The sequence below is a fragment of the Jaculus jaculus genome, chromosome 3, assembly GCF_020740685.1.
Source record: "Jaculus jaculus isolate mJacJac1 chromosome 3, mJacJac1.mat.Y.cur, whole genome shotgun sequence".
Taxonomy (NCBI): domain Eukaryota; kingdom Metazoa; phylum Chordata; class Mammalia; order Rodentia; family Dipodidae; genus Jaculus; species Jaculus jaculus.
In genome coordinates this window covers 21528159-21548672 of record NC_059104.1, presented here as the reverse complement: position 1 = coordinate 21548672, position 20514 = coordinate 21528159, and the positions used below count along the sequence as shown (strand labels likewise).

The 20514-nt window shown below is 37.3% G+C and overlaps 1 pseudogene; it reads right to left on the bottom strand.

Annotated features, from left to right (window-relative positions):
• Positions 1-13528, bottom strand: part of LOC123459328 — a 103456-nt pseudogene extending 89928 nt beyond the window's left edge.
• Between the last annotated feature and the right edge of the window lie 6986 nt (positions 13529-20514).

Below are 20514 nucleotides of genomic sequence, written 5' to 3'. Positions count from 1 at the left end.
ACTACCTCCTAGCTGCTTATGGCCCCGATGAGTGTGGATCTGTGCACCTTATGGGCCCAGCGCCACTGAGCTGCAGGAACAGAGGCCAAACAAAGGGATTTTCTGGCTAAATTCATGTATTATGCTCACCAAACTGTTAACAGACACACTGCTATGTCTAGCTCTCTGAGGTATCAGAGGTGCTTATATAGTAAGTACTTGACCCCCCTAGGTCATATCCCCAACACAAGTATTTATATTTTTAAGCAGTTTCAATCAATACTAAGTCTAAATTAGGGTGGCTTTGCTATGAGCAGTAAAACTTCACAAGAAGAATTGAATGGACTGATATACCCAATGCTATCTGATTTACAGTAAATAATCCAATATCAATATCCATTACTCTCTGAGTAAATATTTAGTTGCAGCCATTCTCTGAGAAGATGATGTGTAATAGTGTGAAGCAGTATAATGGCAGGATTAGTAAAAGGAAGTAAACTTATTTGGGTAAGTTACTTTTGAGTGATTTTCAAATTTTTTGTCTCTTGACATTCTCTTGCTTAACTGAGGGATTGAAAACCTAAACTAAGACAACAGTACACAACAGGACAGGAATAAAACCACCGGGTTGGAGAGATACCTCAGCTGTTTAGGCCCTTGTCTGCAATGCCTAACATTGCCAGTTCGATTCCCCGGTACTCATGAAAAACCAGATGCAGATATATCCACTTGTGTGCCCATTCTCTGTCTGTTTCGTTTCTGTCTGTCTGTCTGTCTGTCTCTCTCTCTCTCTCTGCTGGTAAATTAATAAATAAAAGGTTTTGTTTTTTTTTTCAAAAATAGTACCACAAACATTTCTATCATTTTGTAATCAAATAGCAGATTTGCATATCACAGATGTGAAAATATGTTAAAATTGTTCTTTTAATCCATGTATAAACTTATTTTATAATTCTTTCACCAAAAATGCATGCACTGTAATAGCTACTATATATTCATTTTCTTTATCAATACGTAATTTTTCTGTTGCTACTATCGTCTCCATAGACTCAAATATAAGACCCTTTATCATGGACTGGAGAGATGGCTTAGAGGTTAAGTAATTGCCTGTGCAATATAAGGACCCCAGTTCGAGGCTTGATTCCCAAGGACCCATATTAGCCACATGCACAAGGGGATGCATGCATCTGGAGTTCGTTTGCAGTGGCTGCAAACCCTGGTGCTCCCATTCTCTCCCTCTCTCTTTGCCTCTTTCTCTCTCTGTCTGTCACTCTCAAATAAATAAATAAAAATGAAAACTCTTTTTTTTTAATTTTTATTTATTTATTTATTTGAGAGTGACAGAGAGAAAGAGGCAGATAGAGAGTGAGAGAGAGAATGGGCGCGCCAGGGCTTCCAGACACTGCAAACGAACTCCAGACGCGTGCGCCCCCTTGTGCATCTGGCTAACGTGGGTCCTGGGGAATCAAGCCTCGAACCGGGGTCCTTAGGCTTCACAGGCAAGGGCTTAACCGCTACGCCATCTCTCCAGCCCAGAAAACTCTTTATCATTTATAAGTAACGTTTTGTTATTTTTTAAAAAAAATTACTATTTGTTGATTTGAAAATTAGAGAATGAGGTTACTAGAGAGAGAGAGAGAATTGGTATGCCAGTGCCTCCAGCCACTACAAAGAACTCCAGATGCATGTAACCACCTTGTGCATCTGGCTTCTGTGGATCATGGGGAATTAAATCTGGGTCCTTCAGCTTTGTAGGCAAGCATCTTATCTGCTCAGCTAACTCTCCAGCCCAAGTAAATATTTTCAACAACTATGAAGTTTAATATAAACAACAAAAAGATGATTTCCTGTATGTTTCATTAAGTGCACTACTTCTATGTTGCTTCCTCCAAAATAGCTTTGCTTATTTTTAAAATGCATATAGCAATAAATAGGTAATATATAGTGTTTATATCTAACCATATGAAAATGACTGGGAACCACAGACATCATCCTATAGGCCTAGACAGTTTATGTAATTGAACATTTATTTTACCACTTAGGAGCAGGCATACCATAACAGCGGTTTTATATAATTTTCATTGTTTAACAAAAGAAAGAAATCAATTCTTCTGGATTATACTATTATTTCTTAGAAATGCATTTTAAAGTATTTATTAGATTTATCCTCATTCAATAGATATTAAGTAACATGTCAGACAATGCTGCTAAAAGTAACTTAGCAGTTGAATAAATAATCAATTTTCAAACTAAGTGCTGACACTGAGTTTAATCAGGAGATTGTGTATATAGAAGACAGTGGTGGGTGGTCAAGAATGACACTCTCCCCAATACACCTCTGTGTTTTGGTAAGATTAATCCTTGAAGAAGTACTCTTCCTCACAGACAATGCTGTCCCATTTCAGGAGTCAAATAAGTCTCGCACAAGGCTCTTTAATGTGTATGGTCTTCATTGTTATGACAACTCATTCTATGGAGTAGCCTGCACTAATTCATGTCCTTAAAGAGACACTGGAATCTGCCTTTTACATTATACCAACCCTATTTAGTCATGTGGTATTGAGGATTAGAGAATTTTTTTTTTCAAAGAATCCAGCTTGGTTATATTGCTATTTTGTTTCATTGTTAAGTAAGTTTCAAACAGTAGTTTTGAGAACTGATTCCTGTTACTTAAAAAAAATAATAATTGTGAAGCTAAGAATGTAGCAAAGGGCTGGAGAGATGGCTCAGCAGTTAAGCACTTGCCTGTGAAGCCTAAGGACCCTCGTTCAAGGCCCCATTCCCCAGGACCCACTTTAGCCAGATGCACAAGGGGGTGCACGCATCTGGAGTTTGTTTGCAGAGGCTGGAGGCCTTGACACGCCCATTCTCTCTCTCCATTTGCCCCTTTCTCTCTCTCTCTGTCACTCTCAAATAAACAAATAAAAATGATTAAAAAAAGAATGTAGCAAAGCTTGCCTACCATTGTGCAAAGTCCTGGTTTCTATCTCTAGACATGGTGCCATATGCCTGTGACTATAGTATTATAGATCTAGAGACAGGAGAACTGGGAAGCCAAGGGCAGTCCCTCTACATAGTAAGTATAAGATAGCCCTGTCTCAAAAAATATTGTTTTTTGTGTTTATAAAGTTATGTTGTGAAAATATGGAAGAAGACACCTGCAGTTATAGAAATTATTTTGTGACATGCATATAAAAGTTAATCATCACTGTGATTCATAGTTTCAAAATTATTACATGACAACAACTTTATTTCTTATGAAACTTTGTGAATTGTTTTTGCCAAGATCAAAAGAGACCTCCACTCTGTTTCATCCTAATAAAATTTTATTCTTTCTCTGCTCTGTTACCTGTGATGACTATAAACACTTTTCAAATGTCTTTGAAAGAAGAGTAAAATGAGGTAACAAAGTTAGTGATATTGGCTTTCAGAAAAATTGCTTCTCATGTTAGACATAGACATTAAGCATAGCAGAATTATTTTTTAAGTTATTTTCTGAGTGATAATGTAGAAACACAACTGAATATTAAATTTTATGGCTATTTTAACAAAACATCCCATATCCAAACATTAATCAAGCTGTAAGTAAATATACTAATGTTTCTTTATGTGCAAAAGACAAAATATAAATGTGTAAAATTTACTGTATAATGTGTCCATAGTCAATTTCAATGCAAAATGTGATTTGCTAAGTATTTGAATAGTTATGAATATCTATTTAATACAATTTATTGGGGGACAAACTTTCAGGAATATAAATCTGTTGATAGGAAATCCATGTATCAATGGGTAGGTGTATTGAACATCTTAATGTTAAACCACAAGACAAAATGGACAAAAAGAACAAATTATCAAAAAGTAAGTATAAAGCCCGGTGTGGTGGTGCACACCTTTAATCCCAGCACTTGGGAGGCAGAGGTAGGAGGATTTCCATGAGTTCAAGGCCACCCTGAGATGACAGAGTTAATTCCAGGTCAGCCTGGGCCAGAGTGAGACCCTACCTCAAAAAACCAAAAAAGAAAAAAAAAAGTAAGTATCAGTGCTTTAAAAATATAGGTAGTTCTTTTAATTTACTCAGGTTGATTGAAATAATAAACAATCACCCCTATGTACACCTTGATTTAGGATTTGTGGCAAAAATAATTCAGATACTTTTTGGTCATAGAAAGTAATAAAAGATAGGTGTCTTTTATTTTATAATGTGTTGAAAAGTAATACCTAGTCCTCTATCTTGTTAGTATACTTGCATATCTTACAATAAGAAATGTGCATTTTTTTGCCTTTTGTCCCAGAAATAACTGGCATAGTAACTAGGCCTCAGACAGGATTGTTTGTGTTTACAAAAACAGAAAATGCTCCTAATTCACCACATTAGGGACAAGTTAGATTAACTATGCTATACTTATGTCATCAAAGACATTGAAATATTTCAACTTAATGCAATGAATACATATGTATTGAAATATAAAGTGGTATGTGATAAAGTAAAGGAATAAAAGGCAATAAATCATCTATTCATAAATACATCTGTATTTGTGTCAGTGTTTATGTATGTTGAGAGGGAATACAAATCTCCAATTTGAAAATAGATATTCAAGTAATGCAACTATAAATTCTCTTATTATTTTACATTATTTTTATATTTCTAAAAGAGGAAAAGAGTATGGGGATGCTAGAGCCTCTTGGCCCTGCACATGAACTCCAGATGTGTGTTCTACTTTGTGTATCTGGTTTTATGTTGGCAATGGGAATCAGGATTTTCAAGCACCTTTAGTGACTGAACCATCTTCCCATTCCAACTTTAGAGCCTTGTCTGTAATTTAATTAACTTCTACATTGTTCTTTGGTGTATATTTGAGTTCAATTTGCTTAACAGTTGCCAAAAAACTTAGCACAATCTTTCATTTCTTCCAGGGACTTTTGAGTGAACTTGGATGTTCTATGATGATAAAACTCTGATAAAGCAGGGACCTCTAACCATGACATCTGGGAAATGTGAGGTCTAATAATCCTGGAGGAATCTTGTGTGGCACTCCACATAGTTGAATGTCATAGTTCTCTTAGAGGAGCAGAGCATTTATGACAAATAAACTTCATTTGAGTACTGATTCAAAAATAAGCTCTGATTTCCACTTGTCTTATATATTTACTTTTTTTTTGTTTTTCTTTCTTATTTTGTTTATTTATTTCTTTGAGAGTGACAGACAGAAAGAGAAAGAGAGAGAGCAAGAGAGTGAGAGCGAGAACGAGAGCGAGAGCGAGAGAGAGAGAGAGAATGGGCTTGCCAGGATTTCCAGCCACTACAAATGAACTCCAGATGCGTGGACCCCCTTGTGCATCTGGCTAACATAGGTCCTGGGGAACTGAGCCTCGAACCAGGGTCCTTAGGCTTCACAGGCAAGCGCTTAACCACTAAGCCATCTCTCCAACACATATTATATATTTTCAATGACACGCAGACGTTTGGAACTGTAAGCTGACTGTAACATGTTCATGGGAATTCAAAGCCAAGGAAAACCAAGAATCTGAAGCTTCAGTAACTGAAGCAATGTGATAATGGCATTCAAAACCAAAAAGTACAAGCCAATCAAATATTCTTTAGACATATTGGAAAGAGGATCATCCTCATTAGCCAACAAGAAAATTCACTTTAAATTTCAATCCTAAGATATATGACTGACAAAAGTTATGTGGACTGTCAAACAATAAATTACAGGGAACATGATGAATTATGGTGCCACTTGTGCTGAAGTTTCTGGTACTCTATATTTTTACAACCATCCTGGAAAACTATTTAGCAGTTCATAGTAAGTTGCATGATGTATCTTCTGGAATCAGCACTTCTACTTCTCAGCATATGTCAATCAAACAAGTAAAAATATCTACCAAATTCCATGTGTATTCATAGCGGGATAACTTGTAACAATCCCAATCTCTAAAGGAGTCAACATCAGTACCACAGTAATGTGAACACATTACAATATTAAATAATAATGAAATGTCACATGCTGGGCAATGTTCATCACAAACAAACTCATGCAATATGGCCTGGAATAATTCAGAGAAAATAAAGTGACTATTACAAAAGGATTACTAAAGTAAACAAATAAATTATCATATCAGATGCTTTTAGATGATTGTCATAGGGATTAGGATAGACAAGACTTTGGGTCTGTCAAAAGGGTGTTAGGATAGTATTATTGCAAAATGTTTCAGGAGACCAGGGAGGGATTAGATATCCATAAAGCTGTAGGAGGCACCCAGCCTCTGGACAGTAACTTTGTATGCTTGTCCAATTTGTCAAAGAACTGAAGATATGGACTCAAAGAAGGGTAAATCACAAATCATGAGATTATTTTAGGGGCATCAGGACCCAGTGAGAAGGCAAACAGGAAGGTCCAAGACAAAAGAAAGCTAGGAAGGAAGTGGGGAGAAGGAGAATATCTCCTGCACACAGACAGATGGTAGGGGAAGAAGCCTCTGGAGATGGGGATCACACATATGGCATGAAGGGCAAGAAAGCCCAATCCAAAAAGTTCCCTTCACATAGGGGTAAGAGAGGACTAAGAGTGAACACCATGATCAGAGCTTAAGGCGAGATCACATGTGTATATTACAAAGCAGGAAAACACCAGGTCAAAGAGAAATCATCCCCTTGGAAAGGGGAGGGGTAGAAATGAAGATCTTCCACATAGTAAAAAAGAGCCCAGGATTTTCTCTAGGAGCTAAGAAGCAGTAAGAAGCAAGAGTGTCAAGGAGCCAAAAGCCAGGGGTTTACACATGCAGGACAGGTCCAATTATGTGGATCAAACCTTCAATTAAGATGGACCTTATCGGGCTGGAGAGATGGCTTAGTGGTTAAGCGCTTGCCTGTGAAGCCTAAGGACCCCGGTTCGAGGCTTGGGTCCCCAGGTCCCACGTTAGCCAGATGCACAAGGGGGCGCACACGTCTGGAGTTTGTTTGCAGTGGCTGGAAGCCCTGGCGTGCTAATTCTCTCTCTCTCTCTCTCTCTCCCTCTATCTGTCTTTCTCCCTGTGTCTGTCACTCTCAAATAAATAAATAATGAACAAAAAAAATATTAAAGAAAAAAAAGATGGACTGTGGCGGTTTGATTCAGGTGTCCCCCATAAATTTAGGTGTTCTGAATGCTAGGTTCCCAGCTGATGGATATTTGGGAATTAATGCCTCCTGGAGGGAGTGTATTGTTGGGGGCGGGCTTATGGGTATTAAAGCTAGTTTCCCCTTGCCAGTGTTTGGGCACACCCTCCTGTGGCTGTGTCCCACCTTATGTTGGCCAGGGGGTGATGTCCACCCTCTGCTCATGCCATCGTTTTCCCCTGCCATCATGGAGCTTCCCCTCGAGCCCGTAAGCCAAAATAAATCTCTTTTTCCCAGAAGCTGCTCTTGGTTTGGTGATTTCTACCAGCAATTGCGAACCGGACTGCAACAGTAAAGTGGTACCGAGGAGTGGGGTTTCTGCTGGACACCTGACTGTGGCTTTGGCCTTTTGGAGCTAGTTTTCAAGAGGAATGTGGGAGGAGTTGAAACCTTGGCCTAAGAGATGCCTTGCAGTGCTGTAAGTACAGCTTGATGGACTGCTGTGGTCTGAGCTGCAAGACCTGAATGCAGTAAGAACTATGGACTGTGAGGTTTGGCTTATGAGGGTGAGAAAGAGCTTTGCTTGAACTGGGCTAGCAATTTGTGTGAGAAGCTTGCTCTTGTGCTCATGTCCTGAGAAGCTGTGCAGGGTTGCTTTGCATAGAAATGAACTGGTGTGTGCAGAGGGATATGGCACAGAAAGAAAAATCTTTAGGTGAACTGTTGCCCATTCAGCTGCAACTGAGAGATTACAACCTTTGAGACTGGGCTAGCTGACCTGCGCTGGGGCAACAAGAAGAACGTAGACTCTTTTGAAAGGGCCTGAGTGCTCAAGGAGTGTCCTGTTCTTCAAAGTCTGCTTTATTCACCCCTAGATTAACAAATTGGCACCCTACCTGGTATTGTGGAGTATAAGAAATGCTGGAAAGAGGGTCATTGAGTTTGCAACACAGTCTTGTGTTTTGGAAATGGCCATGGGCAGTGTGAAGCGGGTTTGCTGGTTGCCTGCATAGAGACCCCATGGGGCCATGAGGATGAACCATGGCTTACAATGGAGACACAGTGGAGATGCCTTGACCATGAGATGGCTGCTGAGGAGCTGCCAGCCCCAATGAAGTTTTCCAGGACTGTGAGTAGCCTAGCTGGAGGGGCAGAATTGGAATGCCAGAGTGTTGCTGTGTCCCACCTTATGTTGGCTAGGGGGTGATGTCCACCCTCTGCTCATGCCATCGTTTTCCCCTGCCATCATGGAGCTTCCCCTCGAGCCTGTAAGCCAAAATAAATCTCTTTTTCCCAGAAGCTGCTCTTGGTTGGGTGATTTCTACCAGCAATGTGAACCGGACTGTAACATGGACCTTATCATTAGACTCAAGTCTTTGAAGGAGAGGCCTGATAGACTTGCAGACCCAAGAGGCTAACTCAGGAGCCAGCACTAATGGGAAGCTCTGCTGGGGAGTTTCTGCTTGTAGACATCTTGAATGAGACTGGATGAGAAGTGGTTTCTAGTCTTGCCAGAACATTTGTTTCTGTGGACTACTCCCTAGCTAACTACCTACCAAGAAAAAACAACAACAAAAACAAAACAGAACAAAACAAAACAAAAACAGTTATTTTGTACCTAGCTCATATCAGTACGGTTTCTTTTATAACTATGTTGACTACATAGTCATGTGTACTTTGAGATGGCATGTTTAAGTTTTCTGCAATGTTCAATATCTGATTTAAGAAAAAAAATACTTCTACCTTCAATAGTATGATTAAAATAATCTTTCATACTTTTGAAGTAGAAAATTAATGTTATTTACTATTATTGTACTATTGCCTATTAAAGCAAAAATCTCTTGGCTTATGGTAAACACTTCCTCTACTTGTACAAAATGCAACCAGGTAATTATTGTCATCACAATTATAGAAAGTATTGTGGTTGTTTCTTTCCCTATCTGAAATTTATTCCAATAGGATCCAGATGACAAAAACACATAATTTACTAGAATATTGCTTAGAAGCATATATCAAAGCTTTAAAATGGTAGCTAATTGTGATAACTAAGATAAATGGTACAACCTTTATATACAAGGCACAATTAAATTGGTGTATAATTTGCTCAGGCATAATGCTAATTATTTTGGTAGAATTAAAGTGCTTTATCTCAAGTGCCTCCAACTAAATCAGCATTTGGAAAGCCCTATACTTGTATTACTGCTACCTTCTTGATACTGGGACAAAGCACCTAACCAAAGGTATCTAAGGGGAAGAAAGGGTTCATTTTGGTTCACAGGCTCAAGGGGAAGCTCCATAATGTTGGGGGGAAATGTGGCATGGGAAGTGGCTGAATATCACATTATGGCCAAAATTAGATGGACAATAGCAGCAGTAGAGTGTGCCAAACACTTGCAAGGTAAGCTGGCTATAAAGCCCCTAAGCCTGACCCCAGCAACAAACCTCCTCCAGCAAGGCTTCAATTCCCAAATTACCACCAGCTGGGGACCTAACATGCAAAACACATGACTTCATGGGGATACCTAATTCAAATCACCCCAACTTGTAAGATACTGTGTTTGGTGTTATAAAATATCATGTGATCATAATATAATCAGTTTGACAAAATATGTTCCTAGGGATTATGGATATATAATTCAGATGCTGTAGCTATCAAAACTTCATAGCTAGCAGGGCATGGTGGTGCACGTCTTTAATCCCAGCACTCAGGAGGCAGAAGTAGGAGGATCGTCATGAGTTCAAGGCCACTCAGAGACTACATAGTGAGTTCTAGGTCAGCCTGTGCTAGAGGGAGACCCTACCTCAAAAAAAAAAAAAGAAAAAAGAACAAAAAAGGAGCTCCATAGCTAATTTTTGGTTAATATATTTTCAAATAATTTATCTTAAAATAGTGTACACATATAAACACATCACTTTCTATCTCTACTACTTTCTTTTGTACAAACCTCTCTCATATTAGTAATTATATCACTGATTTCAACTAGATAGATTTTTGTTTTAGTGCTGGGTTAATTTTACCTGAACATTTGCCATACTAAAGCTACATAATTAATAAGATCTATAGGATTTGTTGTTGTTTGTTTTGATTTTTACAGGTAGTCTCTTGCTCTACTCAAGGCTGACCTAGAATTCACTGTATAATCTCTGTGATCTTCCTACCTTTGCCTCCCCATTGGAGGAATTAAAGTTATATGCCACTATGCTGGTCATGATTTCTTCTAAATATTCTTATTTTATATTTTCCATGTTTAAATAGAGTATCATTTGACAGAGCAGAGAAGAAAAACTAAATAGGCTGTTATACAATGAAATATTTTTATCACTTCTAATGCAATTTTTATTTATTTATCTATTTATCTTTTTTTGTTTTGCTTTGTTTTATTTTTCTGGGCATAGTTTCACTCTAGCTCAGGCTGACCTGGAATTCACTACACAGTCTCATGGAGATCTTCCTACCTCTGCCTCCTGAGTGCTGGGATTAAAGGCATGTATGTGCCTTCACAAACCAATCTAGCATAATTTTTGAGATGAGGCCTCACTCTAGACCAGAATAAACTGGAATTCTGGAGTCTAGGCTGGTCTTGAACTCAGAAAACCCATCCTCAACCAAACTCCCAAGTGGTGCCTTTTAAAGCCATTTAAAGATTATCTGTGTTCTTACAGTTGAGTTTTATCCACTCCTTTGATTTTAAATATGCATAGATAACCTAAGAACTTGCTAAGTTCTATTGTAAAACTGTCTATCCAATATCATCCAACAAAGTTTTGTCATAGTGTTGTCTTATCACATAGACTTATCCAAGCTTATATCAATTATATAACATCCTCAAAAATAAGTAAAAGTGGGGCTGGAGAGATGGCTTAGCGGTTAAGCGCTGGCCTATGAAGCCTAAGGACGCCGGTTCGAGGCTCGGTTCCCCAGGTCCCACGTTAGCCAGATGCACAAGGGGGCGCACGCGTCTGGAGTTCATTTACAGAGGCTGGAAGCCCTGGCGCACCCATTCTCTCTCTCTCCCTCTATCTGTCTTTCTCTCTGTGTCTGTCACTCTCAAATAAATAAATAAATAAAATTAAAAAAAATAAGTAAAAGTGATATATTTTTTAATTTCACGTGAATACTTTTCTTTTTTAAATTTTTTTTTTGTTCATTTATATGTATTTATTTGAGAGTGACAGACAGAGAGAGAAAGAGGCAGAGAGAGAGAGAGAGAGAGACAGAGATAATGGGCATGCCAGGGACACTCCCACCACTGCAAATAAACTCCAGATGCATGTGCCCCCTTGTGCACCTGGCTAACATGGGTTCTGGGGAATTGAGCCTCGAACCGGGTTTCTTAAGCTTCACAAGCAAGCACTTAACTGCTAAGCCATCTCTCCAGGCCTGAATACTTTTCTTGTAGCCTAATTTCCTTTAGTCCTTTGAATTTCTTACCCTCTATTCTAGACAAATTTATAATGAGTAAGAAATCCCAAAAAAACTGGCCATTATTAATGCTTTTGAAAATATTTAAATTATATATACTTTTTTAATAATATCAAAAATATATACTTTTAATATTCATAATAATATGTTACTGAGTTCTCCTAAACAGATGAAAAACAGACTCCACATGTCAGTTTGTGAGCACGGCTGAGAAGCAGCTGCCTTGCTCAGTGGAGCACACACACAACAATTTATCAACATCACTCACTTACATAGTGATAGAATAAGAACTTATTTTCACCACATGTCTGCTCTTTATATTACCTCTTTGGCAACAGTGGGCACTAGAACTGAAAACACCTTGTATAATTCCTAACCAACTAATAAGCTTTTGTAATTGTTTCATTGAGGAAAATTTAGCATTGCCTCTTGCCTCTAAACTACCACTTTATTGCAATGAGAAATAACTTGTCAATTAGCTAACAAAACTCTCTCCAGCTTATTCTTCTTTTGAACCCAAAGGGGTATATATTTATCACTTTTCTCACTCTTGTGACAAAATGGCTCTTAAAAGTGAATGAAGAAAGACAGAGTTGGTTTTGGCTTATAATTCAAGGGATCAAATTCTATCTTGATGGAGATTCAAAGTAGCAGAAGCAGGAGGGCCAGCTAGACATTATGGTTTGGAGGCAGAGAGCAATAACTGTTGGTGATCAACTTGCTTTTTCCTCTTTATGCAGTCTGAGACTTCAGCCCATGGAATGGCACTACCTACATCTAGGATGGGTCTTCACATCTCAAGTAAATGAATATGGACAAGCCCTCACAGACATGTTCACAGCTTATGTTTTGATGTGATTCTAACTCTGGTCAGTATTAAACATCACAGTGTGTCACCTCACCCAGGTTTGTTTTCCTTCATTAATCTTAAGAGTTGTGAACTAAAGATCAAAGAAAGTGCTGCATCTATCTCAGATGAGGCCGAATGGCATGATAGATCTCCTACAAAGATGTAATATTGCAAAATAAGAGAATGTGGTGGTTTGATCCAGATGTCCTCCATAAACTTAGAAGTTATAAATGCTAGGTTCCTAGCTGATAGCGATTTGGGAATTAATGCCTCTTGGAGGCAATGTATTGTTGGTGATGGGCTTATGGGTATTATAGCTAGTGTTCCCTTGCCAGTTTTTGGCACACTTTCCTGTCCCTGTTGTCCACCTGATGTTGGCTAAGGAGTGATGTCCATCCTTTGATGCCATCATTTTCCCCTTCCATTGTGGAGCTTCCACTCAAGCTTGTAAGCCAAAATAAATCTATTTTTCCCACAATTTGAGTTTGGTTTGGTCATTTATACCAGCATTGTGAACCTGGCTACAATAGTAAAGTGGTACCAGAAGTGGGGTTGCAGCTAGACACCTGAACGTGTGGCTTTGGCCTTTTGGAGCTGATTTTCACGAGGAATGTGGAAGGATTTGAAATCTTGTCCTCAGAGATGCCTTGCAGTGTTGTAAGTACTGCTTGATGGACTATTCTGTTCAGAGTTGAAAGGCCTGAATACAGAAAGAACTATGGACTATGAGTATTTGCTTATGAGGGTGAGAAAGAGCTTTGCTTAGAAACAGTTTGAGAGTCATGCTGTTGTGACTGTGTCCTGAGAAGTTGTGCAGGGTTGCACCATGTGGAAATGGACTGGTGAAAGCAGAGGGATATGGCAAAGGAAAAAAAAAAAAAAAAGGAATCTTTGGGCCTAAACTGCTACACATTCACATGCAAATTTTTTGAGAGATTATAAATATTGTGAGTGGGCCAGCTGACCTTCAATAGGTCAATAGGAAGAATGAACTCTTTTGAAGGGGCCTGATTGCTCAAGGAGTGTTGTCATTTCAAAGTCTGTTTTATACCCCCCTCATTAACAAATTGGCACCGTACCTGGTATTGTAGAGTGTAAGAAGTGCAGGAAAAAGAGGGTTATTGAGTTTGCGATATGGTCTTGTGATTTGGACATGACCATGGGCAGTGCGAAGCATGCCTACATGGTGACACTATAATGTCATGAGGATTGTGGTGGAGAACGAGTGGAGATGCCAGTACCACAAAATAGCTGCTAAGGAGAGCTGCCAGCCCTGATGAAGTTTTCCAGGACTTTCAGTAGCCTAGCTGGAGGGGTGGAATTAGAACCCCAGAGACTTGTTGCTGGTTACAATTATCAGACTTGGAGATTTTTCAGTGACTGGAGTTCTTGGACTTGGAGCTACAGAGTTTGATGTTTGCCCTACTTAAATCTTGTACTGGTTGAGTATTTCTTTGTTATGCCCAATGCCATCTTTTGCAGTGTGAATGTTTATTCTGTGTTATTATGGGTTTTTGAGGTTATTTTATTTTATTTTATTATTTGCTTTGGGGGGGATAATGGCTTAGTTAAAACACCTTGGATTATGGGGATGCATGAACGTCATTGTAATTGACAGCGATGGGGACTTTCAAAGTTGAATGGATGCATTGCATTTTACATTACGTATTGTTATCAACTTATGGTGACCAGGGATTTAAAGTGGTGGTTTGATTCAGGTGTCTCCCATAAACTTAGGTGTTCTCCTTGCTAGGTCCCCAACTGATGGAGATTCGGGAGTTAATGCCTCTTGGAGGAGTGTATTTTGGAGGACAGGCTTATGGGTATTGTAGCCAGTGTTCCCAGAAACTGCTCTTGGTTGGGTGATTTCTACCAGCAATGCAAACCCGACTACAGCAGAGACCAATTACCTTTAGTCCACCTTTATCCCCTTAATAGCCATTTATTGCCCACCTCTGCTTCTGACCGAATGTCTTGGTAATCATTAATTGATCATCAGATAGCATCTGAAGTCTATGGTGGAAACCCCCCTCCCTAGTTTGCTATAACCTGCCTGCCTGATGATCAGGCAGTGTATTTGAAAAGTGCCTTGACTACTTTCTTTTTGTTCTGAAATCATAAAACATTCATGAAAACATTGGAACATAGAATTTTGGATATCTTAAATCTGTGTTCCCAGGCCATGGTCACTTGTATTTGGCTCCAGAATAAATCACCTCTTTTTATCCTCATTGAGGTGAGAGCTGCCTCTTTTTCATGAAGAAATAATTTTATAGAAACAAATGTATCATAGTTTCTTTCAAAACCGTTTTTTTTTTGTTTTGCAGAATTTTATTACAAAGAATAAATACTTCATAGTATTTAAAAATGTTATCTTTCTAGTTATAACCTAGAATCATATATAGTTGTGTTTTATTGTGGTCTAATAAATTTTCAAAAACCTATCAGCTAAAGAGACAAGTTATTTATTATCTTATAACTTCTGTAGGCTAGTACCTTGCATGCAACTTACTTCTCTGTACTGTTAAAGATTTCATAAAACTGTAATCACAGGATTGTCCAAAAGAATCCTTGTCACAGATATTGCTGACAGAATTAATTCCCTTGCAGTGGAAGGAATGATTGTCCCAGCTTCTTCTTGGCTACTAAAACCTACCTGGAGTTCCTAAATAATTGTTCATATTTGCAAGACATGTGAACTTACACTTAATGACCAAAGTATCATAAGAAATAGAGGAAAAAAAAAAACTTTCTATAACAGTCATTTAGAAATAGCAGTATCACTTTGCAAAGCAGATGCCCAAATTAATTTCCCTTTTCTCTTATCTATGCCATACAAGAAAGAACAGTTACACTTGGGCTAGCAAGGGAAACAGTAATGGTGACGTGAATGAACTCCAAGAACCTATTAAGTCATTTCTGAATCCCATTATGCAATGTCATTCCTGGTCTGTTCTTTTTCTCCATTGAAATCAAGTCTGTGCAATTTGCTCCCAAAAGTACTGAACATGAATTAATGACCTTTAAAATTGTTTGGTAATTATAGCAGAAAGGTACACAATGCTGGAATGAGCAACCAACCAAACATAGATTTATAGGAGGAATGTGATTTATTTCAGCTTACAGATCCAAGAAGTCCCATCAATGGAAGGAGAAGCTGCTTAGGTCCATTGATCCAAGCCATGAGGAAAGTGGCTGCAAGTGAAATACCAGCACCAACACACACAGACCTGCCAGACACCAGGCTTGTTCTGTCACAACTTTGGACTGAAATTCAGGTCCCCCCTCCCCTAGTAAAACCTTAGTTGTGGACTCCAGGATCCACCCCAGTGACACATCCTCCAGCCAAGAGGCTAGACATCCAAGTTATTAGTTTAATTTAACATCTGAGTCTATGGAGCCATATATTCAAATTGCCACAGTGTCCTAAACTATTTCCTTGGCTCCTCCATTTGTTTATAAGAGGAAAATCAAATTCTGTTGTTTCAATTTAGAAAAACGATATCACATTTTAGATAAATTTATTGAAAAATAAAGTTCAACATACATGTGAACATTGATTTGTGTATTAGAAAAAAATGTTATCAAAATAATAAGTATATTAGACACTATTGGATAATAATCAGAACTTTAAAAAGAATATATTTTCAAGCAGAGAGTAATAACAGAGAAAGAGAGAGAGAGAAAGCGACTATAATGTCTATAAACAAAACAAATTCCAGATGCATTTGCCATTTTTTTTTTTTTTTGCATCTGGCATTATATGAGTACTGGTGAATTAAACCTTGGTTGTTAGGTTTTGCAGGTAGTTCCATCATTGCCAACCAATCTACTCAACCTTATATTTATTGGTCTTTCAATATAGCTAAATAAAAGTAAATATCTCATGTGTAACCAAATAAAATAGAAGCTTTGATATGATGGATGAGAGTATGATTACATCATAGACATTTAGCATCTGTTGATACATAATGTCCAAACTATGCTCATGCACAGCTCCTGGAAATAGATTTTTTTTTTCATTAGAAGGCTTTAAATAAATAATCAACATCTACAGAATGAACACGTTATATAGAACCCACATGCCCAGATTCATTCCAAAGATATAAAGATATATATAAAACAGTCTTAAAGATTTTGCTTAGAAATCATCTTGTGGGTGTGTAAATTTGTGTGGACCTCTGGGGGAAAATGTTGCTCATCTGCCAAGTTCAAAAAGTTTTCAAATTCTTCAGCATACTGCTAGTTAGAATTTGGTGTTTAAATTCTCTCATATTCTCTCTCTCCCTCTCTCTGATTTTTTTCTCTAATAAATCATGTGGTTTGTAGATTCAGACTTAACAGATATAAGAACTTGGCATGATTGTCTATGCCAATAATCCAATCACTGGGAGGCAGAGGCAGAATTGCCAAGAGTTACAGGCCAACTTGTATTATTGAGTGAGACCTTAACTGAAAGAAAGAAAAAAAATAACTGCAATGAGTCTTCAATTTAAAATATATGATGTTTTTAGTAACTAAAATATAATAAACATAGCCAATCACCATGAACACTAATTTAAGTTCCTAATCGATATCTATCAAGGTTATTTTTATTGAGAAAATTTTGAACATAACTAGTGAGGATGATGTGGAATGCTATCAACACAAAGATATGGATACTGTTTGATATACTGGTTATACCAGTTACAATGACCTGATATTAAATATTATACATATAAATAAAAATACAACATTTTGCCCTAGACATATAAAAATAATTATTAAGGAAATTAAATTAGTGACTTGGAAGATGACTCAACAGTTAAAGGTGTTTGTTTCCAAAGCCTGCTGGACTAGGTTCCACGCCCAAGCCTCCCACATCATATAGACACAAAAAGAGGGACTTGTCTAACTTTCACTTGCAACATTAAGACACACACACACACCCCACAAATAACTGGGTAATTAGAGACTGAAATTAGTCAAAAATTGAACATATATCCACTTATTCAAAGGTGGATGTGTAAAATAATTATAGATATAAGCATGTATACATACGTCATTATATGTAATGATAGTCTTTTCAACAGAAAAAGTGAAAACTATAGATCAACATGTAGTTAAATTTTAGGATTCCGAAGTTACATAATATAATAAATGCAATGGATTTACTATTTAGCAATAGTAAGACTTGACAAATCAATAAGTCAATGATGAAGAGAACAGTATCGCTGAAATGACCACACTATGGACTGCTTAATCCACTTTGACTCTTATCTAAAGAGTTCTAGAAGTGTAAAGGATGAATGATTATCAAATGTATGCTCTATTCTGTGTTATTGAGACAGCTTTGTACTCCTATATTGAACCAAACTGATTACCTATATTAGTATTAGCTCTTTGCTTAAAATTCTGAGATTCTGAAATTTTATTATAAGCTATCCATAGTAGTAATTTTATTCTTTACAATAGAATTTTTGTCCCAGTGTTATTATATCTATAGCATATGTAGTGACACATTACAATATTAATAATGTATTATGACTTTAGTAATACTAAATATATTGGAATGTTTACTTACTCATAAAGCTCTTATAAAGGATTCTAAAATATGTCACAAATATACTGTTAGTTTTACCTCTCTCAGATTGATGACAAACACAGTATGTCATCCAGTGCTAAAATGTACATAGATAAATAGGTTTTCCCACTCATTGGTGTTGGGAAAAAAAAATGAAAATATAAGCAGCCACTCTGGAAAAACATTTTGGTAGCTCATTACAGAAACATTACAAACAAAACAAATAGCCAACCAAAGTAAACATTCTCTTGTCTCAGAACTATCATTCCAAGTCACTGATTCAAGGAAATAAAATTTATTTTTATTAACACATAAACAAACACATGAGTGTCACTTAAATACTTTTATAACTCTAAAATGAAAATTGAGCCAAAGGTTTTCAGTGACTTACTGATTGGAAAAACTGTGAAACTTCTATATTGTAAAGTTTACTATTTGCGTATGCAACAATTTGGATTAAATTTCAAGTACATTGTATTAATCTAAGTTGTTTGATATTGTTGAAAAGCCAGTATTCTAGGCATGGGTGGAGAAGATGAGTAGGAGAAAGATGTAACTAAGAAGAGGTAACAAGCAGGATCTGTAGTGTCCTGAAAATTACACAGATCTTGAAATGGGATAAAACTATTCCCTCATTACATGCAAATGCAAATAAAACTGGTGAGAATGTACTAAGGCACACGGATTGTACTTTTGTCAGATTTGTGACATTGATATTTACTGACTAGAGCTTGACTCTAGATAAATAGATCAAGATAGATTGTAAAAGGTAATATACCACTGTGATCATCTGTAAGAATCCAGCATGGACTGAAATCCATTTGGGATTTTACAAAAGTGACTCATTCTTTTAAAAGGAGAATGGGAAGTTATAGAAAAGAAGTTAGTTCTCGTTTCCATACTCAGGGAAGTAAAAAGGTACAGAAAATGGGAAGCAGTTGTGGTTTTATATATGACTTATCTGTATTTGCTATGGCTTGTTTCAGTGTTAGACTGCTACCTCCCTCAAGGGCCAGGAGACAGAAACCACCTACAGGTGTCAGGTGAAATAAACAGCATGCTCCTTGGGCAGCCTTGAATTTCCTGAGGCAGCCACTTTAAGGAAGGCATTTGTCTCCTTTGGTATTAATGTTGCTCCTTTCTTCCTTCAGCTGTCAAGTAAGGGAGATAGAGATGTTGCCTTCTGGAAACTCAGGCCAGCATCTGCATGCATGTTTGACTGATGTGTTTTGATTAGAACTGCTGCTGGCATTGAGGACGCAGAGGCCACACATGCTACCAACATTCCATCAAGCACATGATAGCTTCCAAACAAAGAATTATCTGACCCAAAACAAAAGTCCTGATATGGTTGAGCACTTTCTTCTACAGCCATTTGAGTATATTTAATAATTTGTAATGAAGATTGCCAATTTTCAAAGACAACCTCAGTACATTTGACATAAAATAGAAGGTCACTTGTCACAACTCATTTGATCCACTGTTGTTGCTAGAGGAAACCAGATTTGGTTTGGGAACAACTTGCCCAAGGACAATAAGTGTATCTTGGTTATCTGGAGACTAATTTCTGAAAAAGAGCTCAGATTTCTTGCTTCTTAGACTATGGTTCATTTTTTTTTTAATGAGATAGTTAAGAATTCAGGTCATTGAAATGTAGAAATGATATTTCTATACAAGAAGATAAAATGTATTTTGAAATCCTTGATTCTAATGATGATAGTCAGTTTAGTGATTTTATTTCACCATGTAGTGAAATGGAATGTGACTTTGGAGACAGCTGAACCTATCACTTTGATAAGATTAAACATGGTTGAGAAACTTCTTTTAAAAGTACCGTGATGAAATGAGGAATTTCATATTACACTTTTAAAATTATATTACTCATTTCCTCTCTTTATTTTTTTTTTGTTTTTTAAATCTTTATTTATTTCTTTGAGAGCAACAGAGAGAGAAAGAGACAGAGAGAAAGAGAGAGAGAATGGGCGCGCCAGGGCCTCCAGCCACTGCTAACAAACTCCAGATGTGTGCAACCCCTTGTGCATCTGGCTAACATGGGTTCTGGGGAATCAAGTCTCAAATCAGGGTCCTTAGGCTTCTCAGGCAAGCGATTAACTGCTAAGCCATCTCTCCAGTCCTTCTTTTTATTTTTATTACAGTGTAAATTCTAGGTAAGTAAAAATAATCTTTCATTCATTACATGTGTACATTTAGCACAGTTTTTCTCTTTTCCCAGGCTACTGTTATTACATGTGTACACTTAGCACAGTTTTTCTCTTTTCCCAAGCTACTGTTGTACCTAGCAGATCATATTTTTTTCAGATGATAATTTTGTCCTGTTTAAAATTTACACATTAAAGCATATTATGTTTTAAGATGATAAAGATTATGTTACAAAAACTAATGCATAAATTATGTTTTTCCTTTTATTTTCTTTTTTTTGTATACATTATGGTGATTTCCATAGTAAAAAGTGAGATAAGAATTATGAGTCCATCTTTTCTCTGGCTTAATAACTGTACATTTCAGGTAAATTGCTTATGAGAAACTATGTCCAATCTGCATCTTACTTAAGTGAAGCTAGCAGTTGGGATGAAGTAACC